This window comes from Ambystoma mexicanum, chromosome 1q (genome assembly GCF_040938575.1).
Source record: "Ambystoma mexicanum isolate Mex_15411 chromosome 1q, UKY_AmexF1_1, whole genome shotgun sequence".
Classification (NCBI taxonomy): domain Eukaryota; kingdom Metazoa; phylum Chordata; class Amphibia; order Caudata; family Ambystomatidae; genus Ambystoma; species Ambystoma mexicanum.
This window is the reverse complement of record NC_090922.1, coordinates 249,585,759-249,601,026: the sequence shown is the minus strand read 5'-3', so window position 1 is coordinate 249,601,026 and position 15,268 is coordinate 249,585,759.

The window sequence follows — 15,268 nt, the reverse complement described above, 5'->3', positions numbered from 1 at the left end:
AAAACAAAACGCTGGGCCCACCACACCATTCAGGCTGAGACTGCCATGGACATCGAGGGAGCCTCCAGCGATGGCAGAATCGATGTCTATAGTGACGCCGAGGGCGATCAGGTTCCGTCGGATATCTGCGTGCAAGCCCCCGAACCCAACAGGCAGGCCAGCGGTTCTGCTACTGGGATGACACCTAGCGGCACTAGCATGACCAAGTCGCACCACACAAAACACACCTCCTATGGCCAAAAGTTGACCACGACGCTGACCGGAAAACCACACACAGCGTCAAAGGGGAGGTCCAAAAGTTCACTGACCTCTGGGCCTTTGCGGTCGCCACATGACAGGCCCCAAAAACAGACAAGCAAGTCTGTTTATGACACTGGGCTTCATTACGAGGCTGGCGGTAGCCATGTTTGTAGTACAGGCACGGCTGCTGCCGGTATTCATTTTATTCCGGCACCCATAAATGGGCAATTACCGGGTCATGCTGAGTTTGGCGGACCCAGTAATTGCCCATTTGCGGGTGCCGGTAATAAGGGACCCCCCATCCCCATTCAGCCCCATAGGGCTCAATGGGAATAGGGAGGGTAGTAGCACCGGTACTGTTAATAACGGTACCGGTGCTACCATCATGTTCTGCTTGTGGGTGCCGGTACGGCCACCAGGTCAGACCCGGTAGCTGGAAGGGCACCCGCGAGCAGACCTCCTAGTATGGCTGTACGGTAGCAATGGTGCCGGTAGCGATACAGGCACTGTTGATGCCTTACCGCCATACTTGTAATGAGGCCCACTGTGTCTAAAGCCACAAAGTCCTCATACGCGGATGACTGAGCATCAAAAGAGGCATAGATGGCACCCTTGCATGCTGACCACCGACCGTTGAAGGACGCGTGGAAGGCCTGTTCGAAGACTACACTGAGTTTGAAGATGAGCAAGCTCATTAAAAAACACATCCCGGACACTCTGTTAAAAAGTCGGACGTTGAAGAATCATAAGTCTTCTAAAACACAGTGAGATGGCTCTATTTCGGGCACTATGACCCAGGGAGAGGGCACCATTTTGGGGGCTATGCACCATAAAAGACCCCCTGCATCAGAACCAACACCCACCTCCCCTGCTTCTGTTCCACCAGTAATCCCAAGTGCATCTCAATGGAGTGCAGAACAGATTGATAAGGTCATGAGGTGTATGTCCTCCCTAGCTAATTTGTTCGATGACCGCCCAAAGTCTTGCAAAACATTCAGGGTGCCCCACACAGCGAGCCGGGTAACTACTACAGCAGTTACCCAGCCTTCCACCAAAAGAGCCCGACCAAACCTCACACAAACTTCCACCTTGCAGCAGGATTTAGGGCATTATGCTTATTGTTACACCATGCAAGACCCCCAGGACCCTAGAACTTACACAGACCCAGGCGACCAAGGGCACATGGGTGATGTTGACCAATGTTATGATGATGACAACAAGAATGTCTACGTCATCCAGTCGCCACATCATTCAGATCCACCGATGATAGACTCACCAGTGGATAACGGATCTATGTGATCATGACGACCGCCAGAATTCTGACGGCCAACAATGGTGACTTTTTTTAAACACCCTATACACCACATAGATATGCGGGGGGAGATCCTCCAAACCCCCCCCCCCCATATTACTATTATATCCCATACCCCCCACATATATATGAGGTGTAAGGGGGGGTCAAAAAGATAAAGTCAGAATTTCAGGAGTCGTAATTCTTAGGGTGATATTTTGGTGTACAATGACCTGCTCCTAAAGGTGGCAGAGCATTTCAAGACAGATACACAAGAGACACAAGTGGATAAGGACTTTGTTGAGGACATACTACGGGATAAAATGTTAGCCACCCAATTTATGCCCCTACTTCAATCAGTACAGAGAAGTATCCAACCCTCTCTGATTACTCCTAATTTAAAATGGGGAGTCAACCCGAACATTGAGAAAGCATTCCGGCAGCACCCTCAGACCACCCTTACATCAGGGGACAGTTAAAGCCCAACTCCTTAGTGGTGACAACTACTTGAAAGAGAGCAGGAACCCCTCTGGCTTCTTCCGAAGCCCCTCCTGATAAGGAGAGTAACAATATTTACACTTTTGGAAGAAAAGCTGCCTCTTCGGCAGCTTACCAGACTTGAATTGCTAATAACACAACTTTATTAGCAAGTTACAACTGTCACAAGTGGGATGAGATGGCCGAGCAAATGGTGTCAGTTCCAGAGCCCCTTAAGACAGAAATGTCACTCTCCATTGCAGAGTGTAAACAAATAGCAAACTGCATTCTCAAGATTAACCTGGATACAGCAGACAATGCAGGAAGAACAATAGCAGAGGGCATGTTGATCAAATGCCATGCGTGGCTATGCCAGTCTGGCTTCAAGCTTGAGACTCAGGTTACCCTCCTTAATATGCCCATAGAGCCCAACGTGTTGTTTGGCAAAGCAGTGGAAGACTCTCTAAAGAGCACGAAAGAAGAATGACACCCTAAAATCATTGGGGTAGTTCACCAATAAACTCTCCTGACAAAGAGGAGGCTATCATTTTCACCACTTTAGAGGGCAAAACTCTCAACGAACATCTGGTTACAACCAAGGTCAAAGCTTGTCCGGGGTTCATCTCAGGGACAGTCCTCTCAACAGGGGTTTCAAAGAAGCCAAAGAAGGTCTCACAAGTAGGGGTAGGTCCTTCTACAGGTTCCCTCCCATGCTACTCCAGTAGGAGGCTGCATTTCATACTTTACCCACGTATTGGAGGGAATTGCCTCAGACAAGTGGGTACTTTCGACCGTGGCAGGCAGTTATTGCATAGAACTGATACTGCAACCAACCCAACAAGACAAAGGAACACCTCCCAGGAAGAACAACGTATCCTGTTGGAAGAGGTGACAGTGCTGCTCTTAAAGGATGCCGTAGAAATCGTTCTGGCGAACCAGGTAAACAAGGGTATTTATACATTGTACTTGCTTGTGCCAAAAAAAGACCTCACGATGCGCCCTGTCTTATACATGCACCCTGCAAACACCTATGTCAAGCCACAGAAATTCCGCATGACAACGCTACAGGAAGTAATCCCACTGCTAAAGCGGGGGATTACATGTCAACCTTGGATATGAAAGATGCATACTTTCATGTTTCAATGTTCCCAGGGCACAGATGCTTCTTTCATTTCAAAATAGTGAACCAGCGCTACCAATTCAAGGTGCTACCCTTCGGCATAGTTTCCGCTCCAAAGGTATTCACCAAGGTACTGGCGGTGGTGGCGGAGTATCTAAGCAGGGAGTCAATCCCGGTCTACCCTTACCTGGACGATTGGCTGAGCACAGGGGAGAACCCCCAAATTTGCAAACAAAATAATCAAAGAACAATCAATTTACTTTTTCAATTGGGTTTCTCAATCAACGAGAAAAAGTCAAGCCTTGTACCAAACAAGACCAAATAGTTCTAGGAGCTGTTATAAAAACAGAAGAGGGTCTAGTCTTTCCATTGAACGAAAGAGTACAAAACATACTGCTGCAAATACCTCAGTATCCAGCTGGTCCCCAGATAACCGTACACAAAGCAATACATCTGCTGGGGATGATGGCATCATGCATTTACCTGGTCCCACATGAATGATTGCGCATGCGCCCAATGCAGGAGTGGTTGGCGAAACAGTGGTCTCAAGCAAGCGGTCAGTGGGACGATCTAGTGGTAGTTTCGCCAAACTCTATTACAAGCTCTACGCTGGTGGACAAAGGAAAACTGTTAAAGGGAAAACCCTTTCATGACCCGGTGGTGCAGGCAGTTGTCACAACAGACGCATCACTCACCGGGCAGGGGGCCCATTACCTTCATTTCGCAGCACATGGTCTGTGGACTCAGATCACAGCCCAGAATCACATCAACCTTCTGGAGCTTCTAGCAGTGCTCAAGGAATTACAAGTCTTCCAAGCACACCTGGCAGATCAGACAGTACAAATACTCACAGACAGCATCACTGCAATGTTTTACATAAACAAGCAGGGGGGCACACACTTTCCAAGTCTGTACAGGCTAGCACAAAAAATCTGGAAGTGGGCACTCAAGCTGGGTATGTTCCTAACATCGCAACATGTTCCAGGGGAACTCAATTCTCTAGCAGACTCACTAAGCAGAGATCCTCTACCAAAAGAGCACGAGTGGCAACTCAAGAAAGATATCATGGACTGAATCTTCACACAATGGGTTTACCCCACTATAGACTTGTTCGCCATAAGACAAACAAACAATGCCCAGACTTCGCATCCAGGTTCCCCCAACACGACTCCAAGGGGAACACCCTGTGGATGAACTGGTCAGGGAAATGTGCCTATGCTTTTCCCCCAACAAGTGACATTAATCCTAGTTGCTCCTATGTGGGCAAGACAACCTTGGTGTCCAAATCCGTGCAAATTGGCGATGTGCAACCCAATCAAACTCCTGTGCCCATTCAACATGCTCACACAGCACAGGGGACAACATTACACCCTCAACCTCCGTCTATGAACTTGGCAGCTTGACTCCTGAAGTCATACAGTTTGGCCATTTAAATCTACCTCAGTGGTGTATTGAAATCCTCAAGGAGGCACGAAAACCAAACATTAGACAGTGTTACTTTAACAAGTGGAAGAGATTTGTAATTTGGTGCCAGTCAAAACAAATAATCCCAATAGAATGTACTCCAGCACACATTCTTCCTTACATGCTTCACTTACTAGACTTAGGGCTAGTATTGAACTCAATCAAAGTTCACCTAGCGGTTCTATTCGCTTACACCACTTCTCAGAGTAAGGTGTCCTGGTGGAAAATCCCAGTCATTAAGGCATTCATGGAGGGACTAAAAAGACTCCACCCTCCTATTTCAAACCCGCCACCAGGGTGGGACCTAAATGTAGTACTTGCAAATCTCATAGGACCCCCCTTTGAGCTTATGCATAAGTGCAGCCTTAAACACTTCACTCATAAGACGACTTTTCTGGTGGCCACCAGAAAAGTCATAAGGAGAGTTAGTGAGCTGCAAGCTTTGTCAGTGCAAAACCCTTTCTTTGTTATCCACAAAGACAAATTGGTATTAAGACCGCACCCTAGGTTTTCACCTGAGCTCATTTCAAAGTTCAGCGGAGAATAAACTCCATACACTAGATGTAAGGAGGGCGGTCCTTTACTATGTAAACAAGACCAGACCGCTTAGGAAAACAGACCAACTGTTCGTCTCCATAGCTCCAGGCAGGGGAGGAGACAGCCTGTCCAAAAACGCCATCTCCAGATGGATAGTCAGATACATACAGCTCTGCTACTCTCTATCAAATAAACCGCTGCCTTTCACACCAAGAGCTTACTCCCCTAGGAGTACAGGAGCTACCTTGGCTTTTATCGCAAACGTCCCACTGGATGCCATTTGCAAAGCAGCTACATGGAGCTCTATCCACACTTTTACTCAGCACTACTGCATTGACACCCACTCTAAAGCAGATTCCCAGGTTGGACAAGCAGTGCTAAAACATCTATTTGCTGCAGTACCTTTTCACAACCCAACACCTTCTCCAAACACTGCTCGCTATTCTATGCATAGCATGTGACCTAAGCAGATTCCACAAGCCTCAGAAGGGATGCATTACTCACCGTAATCCTATTTCTGATGCTTGTGTCTGCTTAGATTCACATGCACCCCCCCCTTCCTCCCCTTGGAGTAGAAGCAGCATGGATGTTTTTCTGGGTTTTATCTGATATATAATCTACACCTCTAATCACGCTTCACTTCATGCAACCTCATGTCAGAAACAAAACAATCTGAGGGACCTCGACGCATGAAGCACCATGGGTACAGTAGACGTCACACTAGGGATAGTATTACTGGCATGCCCTGTCGACGTCCTTTTTTGAGTTTCAAAAACAACTGTAATACTCTGCAGCTTCCACTAGATGTCGGCCTATGCATAGCATGTGAATCTAAGCAGATACAAGCATCGGAAATACGATTATGGTGAGTGAGGTATCATATATATATATATTCACTGAAAAAACTTTGTTAAAGGGACGTTATGGTTAAGTTGGACTAATAAAATCCTATGAAATTCAAAGAAAAAACTTTGTTAAGCGGACGTTATGGTTCCAAGTAAAACCAAAAACCCCCTGAAATTCGCCAGTTATGGTAAGCTAAGCAACCATAACTCGCACCACCACCACCGTGCACTGCTATGACTAACAACCAGGACATCAAAGATGACATCACAAATGTCATTGATGACATCACACGTGAAATACATTTTGATGAAAAGTCTTTACAAGGAGTTGTGTTTATATTGTTGATAACAAGATGTCAGGAGTGATCGGGAGACCTATCATGAACTCCTTAATCTATTAAAGAATGTACTAATCTAATATCATTGTATTGGAGTGTTGTTGTTTCATAGGTTTTTATTAGTGCAACTTAACCATAATGTCCCTTTAACAAAGTTTTTTCATTGAATTTCATAGGTTTTTACCAGTGAATGCTATTTTAACTTACTAATATCATACTTACCCAATATAGCAATATTTGTGTCCAATTTCCAAAGTTTCACCTTAAAACTCTGCCATTTCACACCATCTGGAATAATTTTTAACACTTCTATACACTTCTTGCAACTATTTCAAGTAGTTTTGCATCCATAGACGTCTACGAACATCTAACTTCATAGCAGACCTTCCGGACAGTGGCACATGATGACGTGTCTGAGAACCCGTCCGCACTTCACGATAAGATCTCTGCTTTGCGGACAGTTTGAAACTGCATTTTCTACTGATCTAGGAACTTCCAACTTCAAAATTTCCCTTGCACAGCTCCAACACCTATTCCTACTCAATATCCATTAACAAGCTAGTACACAGTACATATTTTTAGCAAAACTGCTATTTATCTTAAAATGGCATCAGTTAATGCCATCCCTCCTCCCCAAGAGCCACCACCACTGCTGTAATCAAGGAGCATGAGAAACAGTGCCCCTTAACTTAGAAATAACACACACGCAACATTTTCCCTTGTCCACCTACCCCTCCATATTAGTGTTTGGTTGCTCTTCCCTCATTTCCCTCTCCACCTTTTGTTCTCAGCTCTCCTGCCAAAAGAAATACATCCAAAAACAACAAACGACATATTCCTTTAGGAACCACCTTTCACAGTTAAAAAATATAACTAAAAAAAAATGTATAGACTCCATCTACTTTCTATTTCTCAGTAAAGTACATAGACTAAATACGTTTTTCCAACATTTCCATTTGCATTTTGTGCTATGCTAATGGGAATATTGTGGCGTTCATCCTCTGTTCCAGGGATTGGAACGGTGGATACCAACCCAGCAGCCCAAGTTATCAGCCCAAGCGAAGTGAGGGTGGATAACGAGGTCTCTGGACCATTATCCCTCCATTCCAGCCCCTGAAATGGGGGATGAAGGCCATTAGCACCCTAGGTTCCCAAAGCGGGAACCGGGGGTGCTAAAAAATAGGATTTTTCTTCCAACACCGGGACGCCTGTGGCGTCCAGGTGTAGGAAGGAAAATTCTTTTCCAGGTTCCATACAGGGCCCCTCTTCACTTTCCCTAGCAGCCTGCAGAAGGCAAAAAGAGAACCCTATGACCATATTACCACGAGCACATTTTTCTTCCCTTTCAAATCTATACTAATTTCGAATTACTTTACCACAAAGCCAGTCCCAGGTGGACATGGCCACTTTAATCCTATGTTTTGTCCCTTGTGGTCATGGCCAGTAGCCAGATTGTCTGGATCATGACCTTATTCCATGACCCCGACCATCTGGCCACTGCCCATGGCCACAGGCTACCCCTCAGTCACTAAAGGTATACCGCTATTTTTTGTAGCTACATTATGACACTTGTCAAATAATAAAACACTGGCACATTTGCAAAACCATGCGTGTAGGTCCTTGCCAATGCTCCTTACGCAAGTTTGCTGGAATTCTACCCATATTTAATTTTTTCAAAAGTGTCAAATGTATGCACATACAATCGTCATATAACCTAGACCCCACTTTACGAAAACATCTAAATCTAGATCTATAATCTTTTTGCAAACCTTTGTGTAGATTTGTCAAATGGCACCACATTTATAAGCCTTTACAATATTTTGGGACCCCCACCCTAATTTTGCTCCCTCTTGACAAAATCCCACCAAACTTCGCAAAAACATGTATATCTTGATCTATTATCAGTTTGCCAAATGAAGTGTAGATTTTTCAAATGGCACCTCATTTATAAGCCTTTACATTATTTTGGGACCCCCGTCTAATTTTGCCCCTCTTCACAAAATCCTACCAAACTTTGGAAAAACATTCCTATCTAAATGTATTATCAGTATCCCAAATTAAGTGAGGATTCGTCAAATGGCACCTCATTTATAAGCCTTTACATTATTTTGGGACCCCCCTCTAATTTTGCCCCCTCATGACAGAATCCCACCAATCTTGCATACTCACTCAGAATCAGCCCATGAATATACATGCCAAATTTCATGCAGTTCCATTAAGTGGCGCCGAAGCTATAAGCCATCCAAGAACTGCATTTCACCAACCCTGTAATGCTAAGGTGTTCGCGAACTTTTCGGGACTGTTCGCGAACATCCGAACTGCATCACCCCTCACCCCCCCAGAGATTATTTGATAAGTTTAACAAGTGCAATGTTGTGTTTTTTAATATGTTTTTACCGCAATGTCTGTGGACACTGGCCAATGTCCCAAGAATGCGGGCATTTCCAAAAATCTGACGCACCTCACGCTTCATGCCAACCAATCAGCAAACACGTTGGGTGTCCGCGGACATGATGCAAGTCAATTAGCCAATCGGTGTCATGTCTGCGGAGCGGACATAGATATAACTAATTTGTTTGCTTTATGTTTTGGTCATTTAAAAAAAAAACTACTGGACATATTTACACCAAATTAACAAAAGCACGCTTTCGGGACCAAGCCGCCACTCCTGCTGCAAATTTGGTGAAAATCCAAAACCTCTGGACGAATAATCTATGTTTTAGCACCCTGGGTTCCCACTTTGGGAACCAGGGGTGTTAATGGCCTTTATTCCCCGTTTCAGGGGCTGCAATGGACGATAATGGTCTGTAGCTCTCCTTATTTATTTATTTATTTATAACGCACCAATGCCCGCAAACATCAGGCTGTGTGGTTACAGTATTTGTTAAAGAAGATGAGGTGGAGGAAGTTCTATTTTTTTAACTGTGAAAGGTGGTTCCTAAAGGAACATTAATTTTATTGTTTTTGGATGGGAAATGAGGGAAGAGGCAAACACTAATATTGAGGGGCAGGTGGATAGGGGAAAATGTTGCAGGTGTGTTATTTCTAAGGTAGGGGGCAGTGTTTCTCATGCTCCTTGATTACAGCAGTGGTGGTGTCTCTTGGGGAGGAGGGATGGCATTAGCTGATTCCATTTTAAGAGAAATAGCTTTTTTGCTAAAAGTATGTACTGCGAACTAGATTGTTAATGGATGAGTAGGACTAGGTGTTGGAGCTGTGCAAGGGAAATTTTTAAGTTGAAAGTTCCTAGATCAGTAGAAAATGCAGTTCCGAAACTGATCGCGAAGGACAGACCTTATTGTGAAGTGCGAACGGGTTCTTGGACACGTCATCATGCCGCGCGCTAGAGTATGATCATGTGGCACTGTCCGGAAGGTCCGCAATGAAGTCAGATGTTTGTAGACATCTACGGATGCAAAACTAGTTGAAATAGTTGAAGAAAGTGTATAGAAGTGTTAAAAATGATTCTAGAAGGTGGGAAATGGCAGAGTTTTAAGGTGACACTTTGTAAATTGGACACAAATATTGTTATATTTGGTAAGTATGGTATTAGTAAATTGTAGGAAAATAACATGCACTAATAAACACCTATGAAATTCAATGAAAAAACTTTGTTAAGGGGATGTTATGGTTAAGTTGCACTAATAAAAACCTATGAAATTCACTGAAAAAACTTTGTTAAAGGGACGTTATGGTTAAGTTGCACTAATAAAACCCATGAAATTCAATGAAAAAACGTTGTTAAGGGGACGTTATGGTTAAGTTGCACTAATAAAAACCAATGAAATTCACTGAAAAAACTTTATTAAAGGGACGTTATGGTTAAGTTGGACTCATAAAAACCTATGAAATTCAATGAAAAAACTTTGTTAAGGGTACGTTATGGTTAAGTTGCACTAATAAAAACCTATGAAATTCAATGAAAAAACTTTGTTAATGGGACGTTATGGATAAGTTGCGCTACTAAAAACCTATGAAATTCAGTGAAAAAACTTTGTTAAAGGGACATTATGGTTCCACCAAGTAAAACTGAAAAACCCCAGAAATTCACCAGTTATGGTAAGCTAAGCAACCATAACTCGTGCCACCACTGTGCACTGCTAAGACTAACACCCAGGACATCAAAGATGACATCACAAATGTCATTGATGACATCACTGATGACATCACATGTGCATTTACCTTTCATAAAAAGTCTGTACAAGGGATTCTTATTGTAATGTTAATAAAAAAAGTGTCAAGGATCATTGGAGTAAATATCAAGTGCTAATAAGTGCATTAAGCAATGCACTGATATAAATAGCATTATATTATGAAGTTCCATCCAGTATACTAAGGTACTCATGTAGAAACATAGGCATTGTGTGCAGCATGCTTGATGGAGGTGCAATATTCATAAGCTTGCCATGTTGTGGAATGATAACTGTTTTCTTATAAGAGTTTTGCGTAATGTGAAACATGTGATAAGTAGGTAATAAAACCCACTTACTACATAATTACATTATTATAGGCAAAACACAAAGAGACAACACCACATACAAATATGAGTATATACAAGGAAATTGAAGTAAGAAAAAAAACAGCAGTAGTAGCAGAAAGTGTTCATAACCTAACTGATTACCTTTATGCAGAGAAATGATTGCTCTGTTTCAAAGCTGCTACTTACCCTATGTATAAGTATCACATGATTTGACTGGACCCTAAGGGAATTACTGTAAGAACATACTAGAATGATATGTCTACAAATATGCTACCTTTTCCACTTTTAATTCCTGACTGTTACTGAAGAAAACCATGTGGCCTAGATATGTCAGTAAAGGAAAAAAGGGGGAGCCAGACATGTGATGACATCAGTGATGTCATCAATGACATTTGTGATGTCATCTTTAATGTCCTGGGTGTTAGTCTTAGCAGAGGTGGTGCGAGTTATGGTTGCTTAGCTTACCATAAGTGGCGAATTTCAGGGGGTTTTCGGTTTTACTTGGAACCATAACGTCCCTTTAACAAAGTTATGTCTGGCTCTCTCTTTTTTCCTTTACTGACATTTGTAGGCCAGTAACAGTCAGGAACTAAAAATTCAAAAAGTACTACATTTGTAGACTTACACTTCAAATAAGTTCTTACAGTAATTCACTTGGGGTTCACTCACAGCATATGAAACATATACATAGGGGAAAGCACAGACTTGGAAGATAGCAATGCTTTCTATGTATGAAGATGATCAGTAAGGGTATCAACAGTTTTTTTAATAGTTCTACTGTTTTTTTTTATTACTGTACTTTCCCTGGACATGCTCATACTTGTATACATTGCACTCACACTACTTTCCTTAGGGTCTACTCACAGTATGTGATAGTTATACATAGGGAAGTAGTAGTTTTGAAGTAGAGCAATCATTTCTGTGCATGAAGAAAATCAGTTAGGTTATGAAGATTGTCTGGTAATACTGCTGTTTTTTTGTTTACTTCATTCTCCCTGTATATGCTCATATTTGTATGTGTTGTCTGTTTGTGTTTTGTTTGAAATAATGCAATTATGTAGTAAGTGGGTTTTATTAGGTACTTATTAAGTGTGTCACAGTACGCTAAACTCTAATAAGAAAGCTTTTATCATTTCACCATTCCACATGGCAAGATTATTAATATTGCACCGCCATCATGTATGCTGCACACAATGCGTACGGTTCTACATGAGTAGCTATGTATACTGGAAAGAACTTCATAAAAGAATGCTATTTATATCAATGCATTGCTTAATGCATTGCCCATTGACATTTATTGTAATGATCCTTGACACTTTTTTATCAACATTACAATAAGAATCCCTTGAGCAGACTTTTCATGAAAATTAAATGCACATGTGATGTCATCAGTGATGTCATCAATGACATTTGTGATGTCATCATGGGTGTTGGTCTTAGCAGTGCACAGTGGTAGCGCGAGTTATGGTTGCTTAGCTTACCATAACTAGCGAATTTCAGGGGTTTTTCGGTTCTACTTTGAACCATAACGTCCGTTTAACAATGTTTTTTTACTGAATTTCATAGGTTTTTAGTAGCGCAACTTAACCATAACGTCCCTTTAACAAAGTTTTTTTACTGAATTTCATAGGTTTTTATTAGCGTAACTTGACCATAACCTCCCTTTATCAAATTTTATTTTACTGAATATACATATTCATAGTGTAAATTTTATAAATGTTTACTAGGATTCCCTTACTTTATATACATGTAACATAGAACATACTGAACCCCTAGCTATGGATTTTGATGTCCACGGACTGTGCGAAAGTCCGCGGACGGACGCAGACAACACCAATACTACCCAAAAACTCAGGGGTATCTTAAATTGTTATATCATACCATATGAACACTGTACAAGTTGAAAAACCAACACACAAACACATTATATATAGTAATAAATAAGAATTAGAACTTATATATCTAACACATCAAAGATCCATTTAAATACCATATATAGTAAAATGGAATATACCAAAAAAGAAAGGTATGCTTCTAACATAATTACCTCACAGAAACTGCACAACTAGGAGCAGCAGCAGATCTACAGAACAGTGAAACGACAACTTACCACAATCTAGTAAGTAAACTTTTTTTTTCTTATATATTTCTAAAACGTCAATATTAAATACAATAAAAGTAATATATATCTTTTTTTCCTCACAGAAATGTCAAATACTTTAGAATGGCTTGAGGAGAATGTCCCACATGGTGAAATGTCTGAAGATAGTGAAACAAATGGTAGACACTTCTCCATATAACCAAATTAATAAGCATTACTTTATGTACACTTAACATATATATATATATTTAACAGACCATACAAACAATGAAAACAATACACAACAAGATACTTTAGAACAAACTCTCCAGCGCATGGAAGAAAAAATGAACAAGCTCATGACAAATTTCCACCTTTTAAAAGATTTTGTGGAGGACCATATAAAAGAAAAAATTAGATACCATTGTTGTTACGTCCCATTACCACCGTTGGTCTCTTTGGCTTCGCAGCAGAGCATGCCGCGCTCTATTCCTGCACCCTCCTAAAATGGCCGCTGTGTATGCCTGCTTTGCTTCACCAGTAGACGCCGGAGGCTTACGTTCGGCGTGGATGCCGGCAGATGATCATGTGACTTCATATAGTAACAGCAGATCCGATGCATCGCTACTCTCCAGCAAGACGCTCCGTAAGTTTTCCGTTCCTCGGAGTCTTACTTGTTCTAATTCACAGCATTCCTTCTATCTCTCCCTTGAAATTCGGAACCGTTTCTTTGCGGTTCCCAAACACTCTTCCGCTAAAAGGCTATCAATATTCATTTTCCACAGAAACGTCTCAACTTCTGGATCCCACACCGTTTCCAACGCCTCCCCTTGCCAGGATTTACCTTTAGAGGACTTCAGTAAGAGAATCTTACCCGATTAATCACCCAATCTTATCCTTCTTCTACTCAGGTACTAACTCTGATATTTCCCGTAGAGACTTTGCCCTACTTCAGACGATCGGGTCCTGTTCGGACACAAAACCTTTCCACGCGGAACTCCTTTCTGCCTTCCACTTCAGCACTTCTATCCTTCTATCTTAAACCTTTCATACTAGAGGGTCTTGGTCTTATTCTCTTCTCTCCTTTCCGAAGGCTTCAGAACCACCATTGCACTAAATACAGCTATCCTTTATCTATAACAGGTGGGTTGTGTCCCGGGGTTCACTATTCATTACTCTGAAGTTATATCTAGAAGTAACATCTCTTTCTCTCTCACTATAGACCTATGAGAGGAGTTTTTGACAGATTGTATGCTTCATACCACCGCCATTGGATCAGATACAACTTCCCAGATCCCTGAACCGAAGTCTCTGAAGCTACCACACACCGTGCCGAGTCTCTTCCACATCGCTCAGGGTTTTTTACCCCAGAGGGTTTCCCTGGAAGTTTTGCCTATCACCGTGTCTGAGGAGGTGGTAAGGCTCCCAGGGGGATTCTTAACTGCTTCATGCTGCTGTCGTCTGAACAGGTTGGTGGATTCTGCAGATTCGGTACTTGGGCATATTCAGAAGTATATCCATAGTTCTAACAATTGTGCAACATGTACCTGTCTCCCCTCTCCATATCCCAGTCAATTATCCCCAAACCCTCACCACATAGAAAAACGTTTTGATGAGATTTCCATCCCTTCATCTCCTCCTATCAATCCTTTTGAAAACCCCAATTCCTCTGTGTTTGTGTCTGTTTCTGCTACCCCTTCTCTATCATAAATTGTACATATATATAATATCATGAAAAATAAATGTTATGTGTGTGTTAATTTAGTCCTTTGTGTTTTTTTTTAAAAAAAAAGCCAGTTTTGGTGTCCGCGGACAACAGGGATGTCCTGAAATTTCGTAAATAAACGAAATGGGGGTGTCCTGAGGACACTATACCTGTCCGTACTGTTCGTAGGCAGGTTGAAACTGTTCTAAGAACACATCAAGTATCCCGGGATGTTCGTAAATAAACAAAATGGGGGTGTCCTCAGGACGCTATGCCTGTACGTATTATTCACAGGTGAGTTGAAACTGTTCTAAGAACACACGCGCTGTTCTGAAATGTTCCTAAATAAACAAAATGGGGGTGTTCTGAGGACGCTATGCCTGTCCGTATTGTTCGCAAGCAAGTTGAAACTGTCCCAAGAACACATGCAGTGTCCTGAAATGTTCTTAAATAAACCAAATGGGGGTGTCCTGAGGACGCTGTCCGTATTGTTCGTGGGCAAGTTGAAATTGTTCTAAGAACTCATCAAGTGTCCTGGGATGTTTGTAAATAAACAGAATGGGGGTGTCCTGAGGACGATATACCTGTCTGTATTGTCCGTAGGCAAGTTGAAACTGTTCTAAGAACACACGCGGTGTTCTGAAATGTTCGTAAATAAACGAAATGGGGGTGTCCTGAGGATGCTATGCCT